At 57.2% G+C, this 11,835-nt stretch overlaps 1 protein-coding gene across 2 annotated transcripts in view; it reads left to right on the top strand.

Annotated features, from left to right (window-relative positions):
* Positions 1–2,947: 2,947 nt before the first annotated feature.
* FBLN2 (fibulin 2) overlaps positions 2,948–11,835 on the top strand; it is a 92,140-nt gene continuing 83,252 nt past the window's right edge. For both annotated transcript variants that reach the window (XM_054483732.2, XM_054483731.2), the window contains exon 1: positions 2,948–3,071. The gene's annotated coding sequence lies outside the window, so the exon portion shown is untranslated. The remainder of the gene's footprint in view (positions 3,072–11,835) is intronic.

The raw sequence follows: 11,835 nt of genomic DNA, 5'->3' as shown, positions 1-11,835 counted from the left end.
CTGCAGCTGCTCTTAAATGGGAGGCGGGGAGATGACTAAGCAGGCTCAGGGCCGAACCCACTGCTGGGGAAGGAGAGGCACTGCGACCCTTGGAGGGAGCCGGGGAGAAGTCCTGGTGGGGAGTCCTGGGCCCGCCACTCAAGGAGTGGGCAGCCCTCACGCTGTCTGCACCCAGGTGGGCAGCGAGATTTTGGGCCCTGTCGCTGGGCCTTTCTCCCCGAAGCTTGGTTTCCAGACACACTATGATCACAAATCTCTTTTCTCACCTGAACAGCTCAAGTTAGTTTATGTTGTTTGTGATTAACAACAACAAACATTTAATGGAGGGCTTATGATAAACCAGACACTGCTGTAAGCATCTTAACTTCAAAACAATCCTATAAGGCAGGAACTACTTTATAGGCTAGGACACTGAGGCCAGACGGTTGAAGCCACCTGCTGAAGGTCATACAGGGAGGGTGTGGATTTAAATCAGAGCCATTGGGTCCCAGAGCCCATGCTCCAATGCAGGCAGCCTCCCCAAGGCTACCCAGTGAGGACGCAGACCCAGGAAGCTCAGCAAGGCTTCTCTTCCCAATCCAGGCTGCACAGGTGGGACAAGTGAGCCTCATGCCTGCTGGCCCTGGCGCCTCAGTGCCCAGGGAGCTGGCGAGATTGTCACTGATGTAAATAACTTCACTGCCCACTGTGATCATTCTGTCTAGGCCTTATCAGCCTGAAATTTCCTCCAACCTTGTCTCAGCCAGGCCCTGGGCCCCAAATTCCTGGTGGGTGATGCGTGCTCTGTCTGCGATAACAGCCTTGGAAGGGCTCTGAAGGGACGGCCGCTTTGGCCGCATCTCCGGCTCAGATAACAGGATGGGAGAAGTGTCTCCACTTTATCTTGTGGAAGGCGGGCCAGGCCTTGGGCTCCCTGGGCTGCAGGGTGAGCTGCATCTGGCTCAGTGCCTCTCCTCCCAGGCCTGGGCCCTGTTGGGGAAGGGAGCCTCATTAGCAGTTGCCCAGGGTCTCTATCACTCCAGGCCACTGCCCCTCCTTCCCCTACAGGAGAAAGGATTCAATCTGTCATTTACTCATCAGATATTTACTGAGCACTCCCTTGGGTCAAGTTCCATCCAAAGTACAGATAATCCCTGACTTACAATGGTTCGATTTAGGATTTTTTGAATTTAGGATGTTGAGAAAGTGGTACACACCCAGGAGAAATCCTACTTGGAATCCCCAGGCAATCATTCTGTTTTTCACTTTCTGTGCAGTATTCAATGAATTACATGAGATATTCAACACTTCATTATAAAATAGGCCTTGTGTTAGATGATTTTGCCCACCTGTAGGCCGGTAATGGAAGTGTTCTGAGCACATTTAAGGTAGGCTTGGCTGAGCTATGACGTTCTGTAGGTTAGGTTGATGAAATGCATTTTCAACTAACTATATTTTCAATTTACGATGGGTTTATGGGGACATGATCCCATTATAATCAAGGAGCATCTGTACTTTCAGTTTGGCTCATTTCGGTTCATTTGATCTTTCCAATAACATTATAAGATAGGCTTTGATGTCGTTATGTTCATTTTACAGTTGAGGAAATAAAGCCCAGAGAGGTGAAGTAACTTGCCCAAGGTCACACAGCTGGTGTGTGGTGACTTTCTTAATGACCAGGTGATCCTACCTATAGTCATTTATAAATGAATAAGAGAAATCAGCCAGTGACAAGCACTGTAATAAGAGTGCGGCCGAGTCCCAGGGTGGAGAGTGGTAGTTGCTACCTCTGCTGGGGTCTCAGGGAGGGCTTCTCTGGGGGTGGTTGGATTTCAGCTGCATCTTAATGTAGGGATGAGTCAGCCACGGTGGATCTGGGGAAGAGCATCCCAGGCAGAGGGAACAGCAATGGCAAAGGCCCTGAGGGAACAGCAAGCACAGAGCTCCAATGGGGAAATGGGCCCAGAGGGAAGGGACCTGCCTGGGGTTAGACACAAGTTGGGGCAGGCCAGGCCCAGGCTGCCAGCTCAGGCTTTGGCCCCACCATCCGCTCCTGGCTTCTCTGTGGGTGGCCCCATCTAAGCCAATGGGCCCTTCCTGGCTCCACGTCCTCTCTGCTGTGTGGCCCTGGGCAGGCAGCTGCCCTGCCCTGTGCCTTTGCTCTTGGCTGCCTCACCCCTGTCCTGGGCTGCAGGGAGACCCCTGGGGGTGGGGGCGGACACACTTTGGGCCCATGGCTGCTGCTCAGATGTGAGGTGGTGACCACCAGGCCATGTGTCTCTGGACAGGGATGGGAGAGACTCAGAGAGACACAGAGACCAAGAGATAAAGTCAGAGGGAGATGCAGAGACCAAGAGGGACAAACCGAGGGAGAGAGATGACATTAGATCAGAGATGGAGACCCCAAAAGAGACCCAGAAAGGGATCGGTGTGGGCTGGGGGAAGAGACACCCCGGGGGTCACACAGTGGTCACAGGCATCAGAGCTGGGCTGAGGAAAAGGACAAACTGAGCCTGTCCCAAAGCTGGGGGCTCAGTACCGTCTGCCCAGGGATGTGCAGCAGCAGTGGGGCTGCAGGCAGGCCCCCAGGGTAGGAAGCAAGGCGGGTGGGAGGCAGGGCCTGGCCTCTGGGCAGTTTTGTAGCCGGGCCCCTCAGGCCCTCACAATGTGCCCAAGGCTGCTGGGCCCATCTTCCGGGGGTGATCACTGAGGCTCAGGTTGGCTGAGGCGGCCGGACCCCAACCCCTGGCCCTGCCCTGTGGGTAGCAGTGCCAGGTCTGGCACTCAGAGGTTAGGCTGGGCGCAGGGAGGGTGCGGGCTCCGCAGCCAGCGCGCCGGGCGGCCTCTAGGAGCCGGGTCAGCGAGTCTGGGCTCTGAGCAAGCCGCGCCGGCCCGGCCCCCTCCCCGGCGGGCTGCCGAGACCCCGCCCCGGAGGCGGAGGCGGAGTCAGGGGAGGGGGGCCGGGGGCCGGCCGGTCCCGCCCCTCGCGCCTCCGCCCCGCCCCGCGCGCACACAGCCAGGGGCCGCCCGGGCTCTCGACGCGCCGACGGCCGGGCGGACTGACGGACGGACGCCGAGCGCAGCGCCCCGCGGTGAGTGCACGCGGCCCCTCCCGCCCGGACTCATCCCCGTCGGTCCGCGCCTCGCAGCTCAGGACTCGGGGGCGCTCGGACGCACCGACGGCTCGGCGGACCCTCGGACGCGCCTCGCGGGCTGCCCGCGCCTCCACCCGCGCCGCCGGTCCGACCGGGTCTCGCTCTCCCGGTCCCAGCGCGGGGACGGCCCGCGAGCGCCGCGACCCAGTGTACAGATGCGGGAACAGAGGCCGGCGCGGGGTGGGGGCCAGGGGTCCGCGGGCGGGTTCCCCCACCCCAGGTCCGCAGCTTCCTCCGCTCTGGGTTTCACTTCTCCCCACTGGGCCGGCTCCCACCAGTCATCCCCTCTGGTCCCACTGCCCACCCCCACCCCGACCGCAGGACCCCGCCGCCCCTCCAGTCCAGAGGGCCGGGTCAACACCCTCGGGGAAAGAAGACTAGAGTCCCTGGTGTAATACTACCTCCTCCATCACCCCCAAGTCACACTTACCGCCACACACGCACTCATACCAGCAGAAGTTTCTGCACGCTCTGCATTGGCGCACCCACCCTCCCTGTCACCACATCCTCCCTCTCCCAGCCCCAAGCTCACTCTGCCAGCTCCCCCAGGCCGGAATCTCTCACACTCATCTCACGTCCCCTTAGCACACAATGCTCCACACACACATGCCTTGCACACTGGCACCCCTCCGAGGCATGCCTCTCTAGCAGACAGTTGTGTCTGTGATAAACACATGTGCCCTTACTGCCCTCTGACACGCACTCACGTCTGCCACACAGGGGTAGCTATCACATGCATATCTCCGTCATATGTATCACACATGTGTCTCTCACATGCGTGTGCTCCTCAAATACCTGGAATCAACAAACACTGGGAGTGCCACACACACTGTGAGTCTCACATACGAGTCACAGACCCCCAAGACTTCACAGTTCCAGCCCCCCTGGCATTCCATGGGCAGTCCTCCCCTGTCCTAGGGGGCGGGGAGCCAATTTTGGAGGAGGGAGGTGGTTGCTCCTGACGGAGGCTGCTTACCATGGGACCTGGGTGGCTGTGGGGAGCATGGGGGTGGCTCAGCCTCAGGCTGGGCCTGACTCCTCACCTCCGTGCATCCTCTCTCCCTTCCCCTGCTCCAGTCTCCGAAATAGGGGTGCCCTCCCTCCCTTTTTTGCTGCCACAAGGAGTCGCCCATATCAGCTTTGCAGTGACCACTTGGGCCAGTCCCAAGCAGGCCTGAGCCAGCAGGCGTCCCCTGACAGGCCAAAAAGAGAAAAAGGGAAGTCAAACAGGATGGTTTGGGTGCTTGTGTCTACCCTGATGCCTCTGAGATGCTGGTCCAGGCCCTCCCAGAGGGAGCCCTGATGAATTGGGTGGCAGCTGAGAAGTGTTCCCTCGGCCTGGCATGGATTGGGAGCTGGTGTGTGTTTGTGGCTGATAGGGGCTCTGGGCCTTAACTTCCCCATATGCCAAATGGGGTGAAGACTCCCCAGCAGGAGGAAGAGAGGGAGGGGGAGCTACTCCCCTGGGGTGCACCCTTGACTTCCCTCCCCTCCTGCAGCTGAGCTGTGTGATGGGGGTGAGCAGGGGATGAAGTCAAAAGAATCTTATTCCGGAGGCACAAACCTGCCAACCCCGGCTGTGGCTGGCCCTGCATGTTTTGTTTGGCTCTCACCATGTTATTATTATTTTAAAAAATTAATTAGCTGCCAGCATTTACAAATTGGCAGTTTTCACGTAAAAGTCCGGATTTCCGTCTTCTCTTGAAAAATCACAAGGTCTGGTAGTTCAGGATCTGCATCCCCTGGCTGGTGCTGCTCACCCCCAACCCAGGGGATGGGGCAGGGGCGCTGTTTGGTCCCCGTCCCCACCTGGCCCTCTTATGCCTTCTCAGCTCCTGCCTGGCCTGCGTGGCCTTTGTGCGGCTGTAACTGCTGCATGCATTGGGCTGATTTTGCTCCATTGCCCGCCTCAGGCATAGGCCCAGGCTGGTCCTCCACGCGTGGCTGGGGAAGCCCTGGGCGGGCCTCCTACCCTTCGAGGCCTTAGTTGTTGAAGCAATGAGTGGCGCCCAGGGCCCTGGGCCACAGGGCATCTTTGTGATGGTGGCAGACACTTCCTGCTAGGCTGTGGGGGATGGTGGTGTGGGGACCCCGTGAAGCAAGAGCTCATGCCAGACAGCATTCTCCGAGGCAGGCTTTGTTCATCACTTTTCTTCCCAGATCCCACCACCCCTCCTGCAGGGTGGAACTCTTGCACCTATTTAAGAGATGGGGAAGGGGAGGTTGAGAAAGGGCCTCCCAGCAGGCAAGGGGAAGAGCTGGGGTTCAGCCCAGGATCTTCTCCCTCCAAAGCAAAGCTCTTTGCCCTTCTCATTGAGCCACTGGTGGGAGGACTTGGTCTCCTTGGCCGTAGGGGGAGTGCCCTGAGCCCATCCACACCTGACACGCAATAGGTGCTTCATAAATGCTTGGGGCATGCTGATGGTAAGTGAAACTGTGTTCTCTGCAGCAAATTCGGGCCTAGGGTGAAGATTGCACAGCCACTTACATGACCTTTGACACTTTTCATCTGCTGTAAAACCCAGCCCAGGATTCCTACTTGGGTCTTGATGGTCACATTCACTGTGACCCCATCACCACCAGGTGGAGGCCACTGAGTCCTGGGTGAGTTCAGGAGGTCTTGGGACCATCATGAAGTGTCCTGTTGAACGCCGCATGCAGTGTTTGCTTTGCTTTTAGGAGCCGTGGGTGTGAACATCTTTTCTTTAAGCCCCTGGTTGGCCTAGGCACCTGAGATCCCACATGGGACTGAGGGACTCGGGGCCAGCGTTAGGTGGGGGGCAGCTCCCCTTCCCAGCTCATGTTCCCCTGGGTGGCTGGGTGGGCGTGGCACGGGGTGGGGCAGTTGCTGCATTGTTCTATCCCAATTCGTGTGGCCCTCTGCTCTCTGCCTGCCATCTGTATGTGGCTGAATTCATGTAAACTAAAGGCCTCGTTATGTGTGGCTTCCTGGAAGTTTGCTGCCTGAATGAAGACGAGGCCTGTGTGCGGCACGTGGGACTTGGGGTGGGGGAAGCAGCCCTGGCTTCTTCCTTGTATCTCCTGGAGAGGCTGACCCCAGCTTTTTTATTTCTGTCCTGCTGGGGGAGAGGTGCTGGGCCTGAACGTGTGAGATGACACGGGGGGCCTGGGGCCAGGGCTAGTCTGTGTGTGGCTGCGTTGTGCTCCTGGGTCTGGCCCTCCCTCTGCTGGGCCTCAGTCTTCCATTCTGTAAAGTGAATGCTTCTGATGGTTTTCAGTGCTCAGGGTCCTGCTGTGGGGCGGTGGGGGGTGGGATTCTGAGACTGCTCTGCAGGAGGCAGTTGGGTGTGGGCCACCTCTCTGGCTTCCTGAACTTAGGGGCCTCCCCCATCTGAAAGCCTTTCCCTGAGTTGCATTTCCAACCTGGGGCAGGCTTCTGGGCACTGTGTTCTCCCTGGCCCTTTGTGAGGCAGGAGCTGCAGCTGGGGGACTGGCTCTCCTGGGCTAAGTGGGGAGTCACTTGCCCATTCTGGGCCAGGCACGGTCTGGGTAGGGGGCTCATAGAGGACAATGCAGACACTGTCATTGCTCCCATGCAGCTTGTATTCTAGTTGGAGTGGCGAAGTGGGGTGAGTTGAATGATTGGAGCTGTATTTAGACGGGTTAGATGCTGTCAAGGAGGTAAGGCCTGCCGGGCAGCGGCATCTAGGTGGGCAGGGAGGGTGCCTTTGAGGAGGGGATTTCTGAGCTGAGCAAGGGGGGAAGGAGGGGACAGCTTGTGCAAAAGACCTGAGGTGGAGCCTGATTGGCATGCTAGGGACAAAGACAGAGAGGAGGCTAGAGTGGGTGATGGAGGGGAGAGTGGGGCAGAGGAGGCAGGCAGGGAGTTGGAAAGCTACTGGAAAGTTTTGAACCAAGGCGCAATGCGGTCCGATTTTCATTCTAAGACCCCCTCCCTAGCTGCGAGGTCAAGAGGCTTTGTGCCTCTGTGGAGAGATGTTGTCAGGACTGCTAAGCTGCCTGCTCCCCTTTGCCAGGCCCTGTGCTGGCAACAGGCCTTGCCTGGAGAAGCTACAGGCAGGTGGGTGAGGTCAGCCTGTCCATAGGTGCTGAGGTCCGGGGTGATGCATGCCACTTCAACAGATGATGGCTCATCCTCACAGGGAATATTATGCAGCTGCAAAAAGTGAGGATGCTCTCGATGGAAAGATCTTTAAGATCTGTTACAAGAAGAAAGCAAGGTGTTGACTGGTGTGTAAAGTGTGCCACCTCTTGTGTAAAATAGGGATATCAATTCACATCCGCTTGTATGTGGATCAGCAAATCAGGAGCTAGTTTCTGTAGTTACCTGTGGTCACCTGGGGGTGGGGGGACAAGGGTGCAAGGGGAGGTGAGACTTCCCACCTCGTGACCTGTTATATTTTCTGGTTTTTGGGCTATGTCACTGTATTGCCTGTTCACATTACATGAAATTAAAAAGCAGTTGGTGGTTGAATGTTCATTTGTGAGTTTTAAGTGAAAATGTTTAAGATGGTTTTAAATTCCCTGTGTTACTGACCTTGTTGAACAGACTTCTTCCTGGTGTGATATATGAAAGTTTCCATTGTGATTAAAATTATATGTTACCGAAGTCACTTTTTGCAGTTTGGCCAGTGGACAAAAGAAAAAAACCCAGCCATTCTCCCTCCCGCCTTGCCTTCACCTCTCTTCCTGTAGGTGTTTCCTTCTGTGGAGCAGACTGCAGGCTCTTTCTGCGGGGGCATCCCTGCATTTGACATTCTGCCCGGAGCCTGTTTTCTCAGTCTGCCCCACTGTCCCAGGGTTTGGTGACAGGTCCGGGCCCTGGGGGGCGGGGAGCAGGCCCAGCTCCTGCGCAGGGAGCATCCAGGTGCAGAGAAGTCCCTTTTTGGCATTCTGCAAGGCTCCAATCCAGCTCTGCTACTCACACGCTGTGTTCCTTGGGGCCAGTGTGTCACATCTCAGGTCTCAGGTTCCTCCTCTGTGAAGTGGGTGTCAAACTCCCTAGCTCTCAGCATGGTTGGAAAGAGGAAAAGAGGAAGTGAGGCTGGGCCTGGTGGCTCACGTCTGCAATCCTAACCCTTTGGGAGGCCAATGCAGGAGGATCACTTGAGGCCAAGAGTTCAAGATCAGCCTGAGTAACAAAGTAAGACCTCATCTCTACAAAAAATAGAAAATTAGCTGGCTGGTGTGCGCCTGTAGTCCCAACTACTTGGGAGGCTGAGGCTGGAGGATCACTTGAGCCCAGGAGTTTGAGGCTGCAGTGAGCTGTGATCACACCACTGCACTCCACTCTTGTCTTAAAAAAAAAAAAAAAAAAGAAAAAAAAGGAGGGGCCGGGTACGGTGGCTCACACCTGTAATCCCAGCACTTTGGGAGACCGAGGCGGGTGGATCACGAGGTCCAGAGATGGAGACCATCCTGGCCAACATGGTGAAACCCTATCTCTACTGAAAAATACAAAAATTAGCTGGGTGTGGTGGCACACACCTGTAGTCCCAGCTACTCGGGAGGCTGAGGCAGGAGAATCGCTTGAACCCGGGAGGTGGAGGTTGCAGTGAGCCGAGATGATACCATTCCATTCCAGCCTGGTAACAGAGCAAGACTCTGTCTTTAAAAAAAAAAAAAAACAAAAAACAAGGAGGAAAATGAGAGCACACGTTCCTTTATTCTGCAGGTGTTTATTGACCACCTGCTGGGTGCTGGGGACTGTTCTGAGTGCTGAGGTAAACCAGTGACCAAGACAATGTCCTCTACCCCCACAGAGCTCGCTCCTGCAGGGAGACTCAAATGGGAAACACACTGATGCACACTATAGTTAGTGTCCTTGCTGACCTTGTGTGTGAGGAGGGGCGGAGACGCTGGTCCAGGACAGGGACTGGAATTGGGGCTGTTTTAGGTAAAGTGTCAGTGGGGGTCAGGACCCAGCCCTGGATGTTGCTGAGGGGAGGGACATTAGGACTGAGGATACAGCAGGTGCAGCTGATTGGGTGTGATGAGGAGCTGCCGGTGGATTCTGGTTTGGGGAGGGGTGGGGTCTAATTGAGATCCTAAAGGTCCCCTCCCCCACACTGCTGCTGGCAGGGAGCAGGCTGGAGGGCAGCTGTGGTATCCACGCAGCAGCATCCAGGTGAGAGAAGTTGGGGCTTGGATTAGGGCGGTGGCAGCATTGGAGGTGAGAGTGGTCAGATTTGGACTGACTTTGCAGGTGGGGCTGCCAGGATTTCTTGATGGATTGGAAGTGGAGTGAGTGAAAGGGGAGGCCAGGGTGAGGCCGGCTGTCCTGCCCCGTGGTGGACATAAACACCATGCATGGCTTCTGGTCCTTAGCAGCCCTCTGTCATCCAGTTTCCTTCCCCAGGTCCCCGAGTGTGGGTGGTGCAGGTGTCCATGTGGCTGCAGGCAGCTCTGCCTCCAGGACTCCTTCTGAATGCTGGGGCTGCAGAGGTCTACCCTCCCAATAGACCAGACAGAGGCGCTGCTCTTGTATGCTACAGGGGCAGAGGGGACCACAGGCCTGTGCCTCCAGCCAGGCATTATAGGGTGGTGGGGAGCAGTGGGTTTGTGGCTTCACCTCGGGAGGGCCGGGAGCCGTGACTGGGTGTTGTGTGGGGGCGGCCAGGGAGGGGCTCCCTGGAGTTGGCGTTCCTGCTTTAGCAGTTCTATGAAACCCTTTGCCAGGGAGTGTGCCCAGGGCCTTGGATTCTCTTCATCACCCTGCAGTGCTGGCAGTAGCCTCTGGTGTGGGCCAACGCTGTGCCAGGGGCTGGTGTACAGAGGAGCGGAACACAGGGCCCCTTCTAAGGTCATCCCCAGGGGTGCCTGCATGGGTTGTTCTGAAATGCTTTGTCGGGGCCATCCCGGAGAACGCTGAAGTCATGGGAACTGGGGAGGCATCTAGCTGAGCCTGGGTGGTCAGGGAGTGCTTCCTGGAGGTGGTGCAGGCACTGTGATATGAAGGTAGAGGGGTGAGGGGCACCTGGGGACAGAATAAAGCCTGGCTTCTTTCAGAGTGGGGGCTTGGAGGAAGAGTGGGAAGTAAGGCTGGTGAGGCCAACTATACCCTGAAAATGGAGGCCCTCCAGTCCTGGTCTGCGAGAGACCAACAGGCAGCCTCAGGGCGTTCCGAGCAGAGGAGGCGCGGCCAGACTGTGAGGTTGAAGGGTCCTTCTGCAGCCCAGGTGTAGGGGTGGGCTTGGAGAGGACAAGGTGGCAGGTGGGAGGCCTGTGAGAGTGACAGGGCCGGGAAACTGAGGCGCAGAGCGGGGCGTGCTCGCCTGCAGTCACATAGCAACTGAAGAGGAAGAGCTGGGACGGGAGCCAGCTCCGTCCACCTCCAGGTCCTGCCTGGCGAGCTGCCCTCACATACGGGGCACCACTGCACGCCCACACCACAAACTCGCCTCCTCTGGGCACGTCCTTTCCCAGGGCCCCTCGTGGGTCAAGCCGTGCGTCATTTTGTGCCATTGTCTTCAGTTATTGGAATTTGGAAATGTTGCAGAAATGCCTCTCTCTCTCCTCATATATGGAGATTGTTGCAAAGCAAGTGCTGGTTTGGGGAAAGGTTATTTCCTTCCTCCAGGGCGGGGAGCCTGGCTTTCCTGAGAGGGGCTGTATAGTAGGCGGCCAGTGCGTCCCGCCCAGGTCTGTGTGCTGGTAAGGAAGTGGTGCCACCCACCTGCACTGGGCCAGGGATGTGGGGGGGAGCACCCATGTGCTCAGGCAGACCCTCCCGGTCCCAGGTATCACACCTTGTCGGGCTTCTGGTTGCTCATCTGTGAATCGGGGGCGCTCCCTAGGCTCTGCTGACATTGTTGCCCAGGAAGAGCCTGAAACGAGAGGAGGGCTCTGAAGTGTGATGAGGCCCAGCCGGGCGCGTGGGGAGCACGTGGGCATTGAGCGCTGCCTGGGACTGAGCCCCTGGAGCCTGCGTCATGAGGGATTTGTCTCCCAGCCTCAGCTTCTCCATCCAGAAAATGCGCCTGGTGGTAGGTGCCCCCAGTAGGGTTGGTGTGAAGGCTGAAGTATGAATGGAGAGCCCCAGGCCCCACTCTGGGGAGGCGGACAGCGCTGCTGGCTGTAGCTGGTTCTTGAGTGTGGCTGAGTGCAGCCACCCATGTCTCCCGTGGCTTCTGTCTTCTGGCCACGGAGACACCATCATCTATGTCGGGGCCAGCCCTTGGGCTTGTGATCGGGGCACCCTAGTGCTTGATAAGCCTCCCAAAGTTCTTCCCTCCTTAGCCTGGGACCCCCATCCTGGCCCTGAATTCCCAGCCCCAACCTTGGTCCCAAGTTGAGCTTTTAGATGATCCAGAAAGTTCTGTTCTTCTTAGAGTCTCCTCGAAATGAAAACACATCGTCAAAAAACATTGACGAGGCCGGGCGCGGTGGCTCAAGCCTGTAATCCCAGCACTTTGGGAGGTCGAGGCGGGTGGATCACGAGGTCAGGAGATCGAGACCATCCTGGCTAACACGGTGAAACCCCATCTCTACTAAAAATACAAAAATTAGCCGGGCGTAGTGGTGGGTGCCTATAGTCCCAGCTACTCGGGAGGCTGAGGCAGGAGAATGGCGTGAACCCGGGAGGCAGAGCTTGCAGTGAGCCGAGATTGCGCCACTGCACTCCAGCCTGGGCGACAGAGCCAGACTCCGTCTCAAAAAAAAAAAAAAAAAAAAAAAAAAAACATCGACGAGCACACATGCGTGTGCCCACACACGCGTT

This window comes from Pongo pygmaeus, chromosome 2 (genome assembly GCF_028885625.2).
Source record: "Pongo pygmaeus isolate AG05252 chromosome 2, NHGRI_mPonPyg2-v2.0_pri, whole genome shotgun sequence".
Taxonomy (NCBI): domain Eukaryota; kingdom Metazoa; phylum Chordata; class Mammalia; order Primates; family Hominidae; genus Pongo; species Pongo pygmaeus.
The sequence above is the reverse complement of the archived record's forward strand: the minus strand, read 5'-3'. Positions and strand labels throughout refer to the sequence as shown.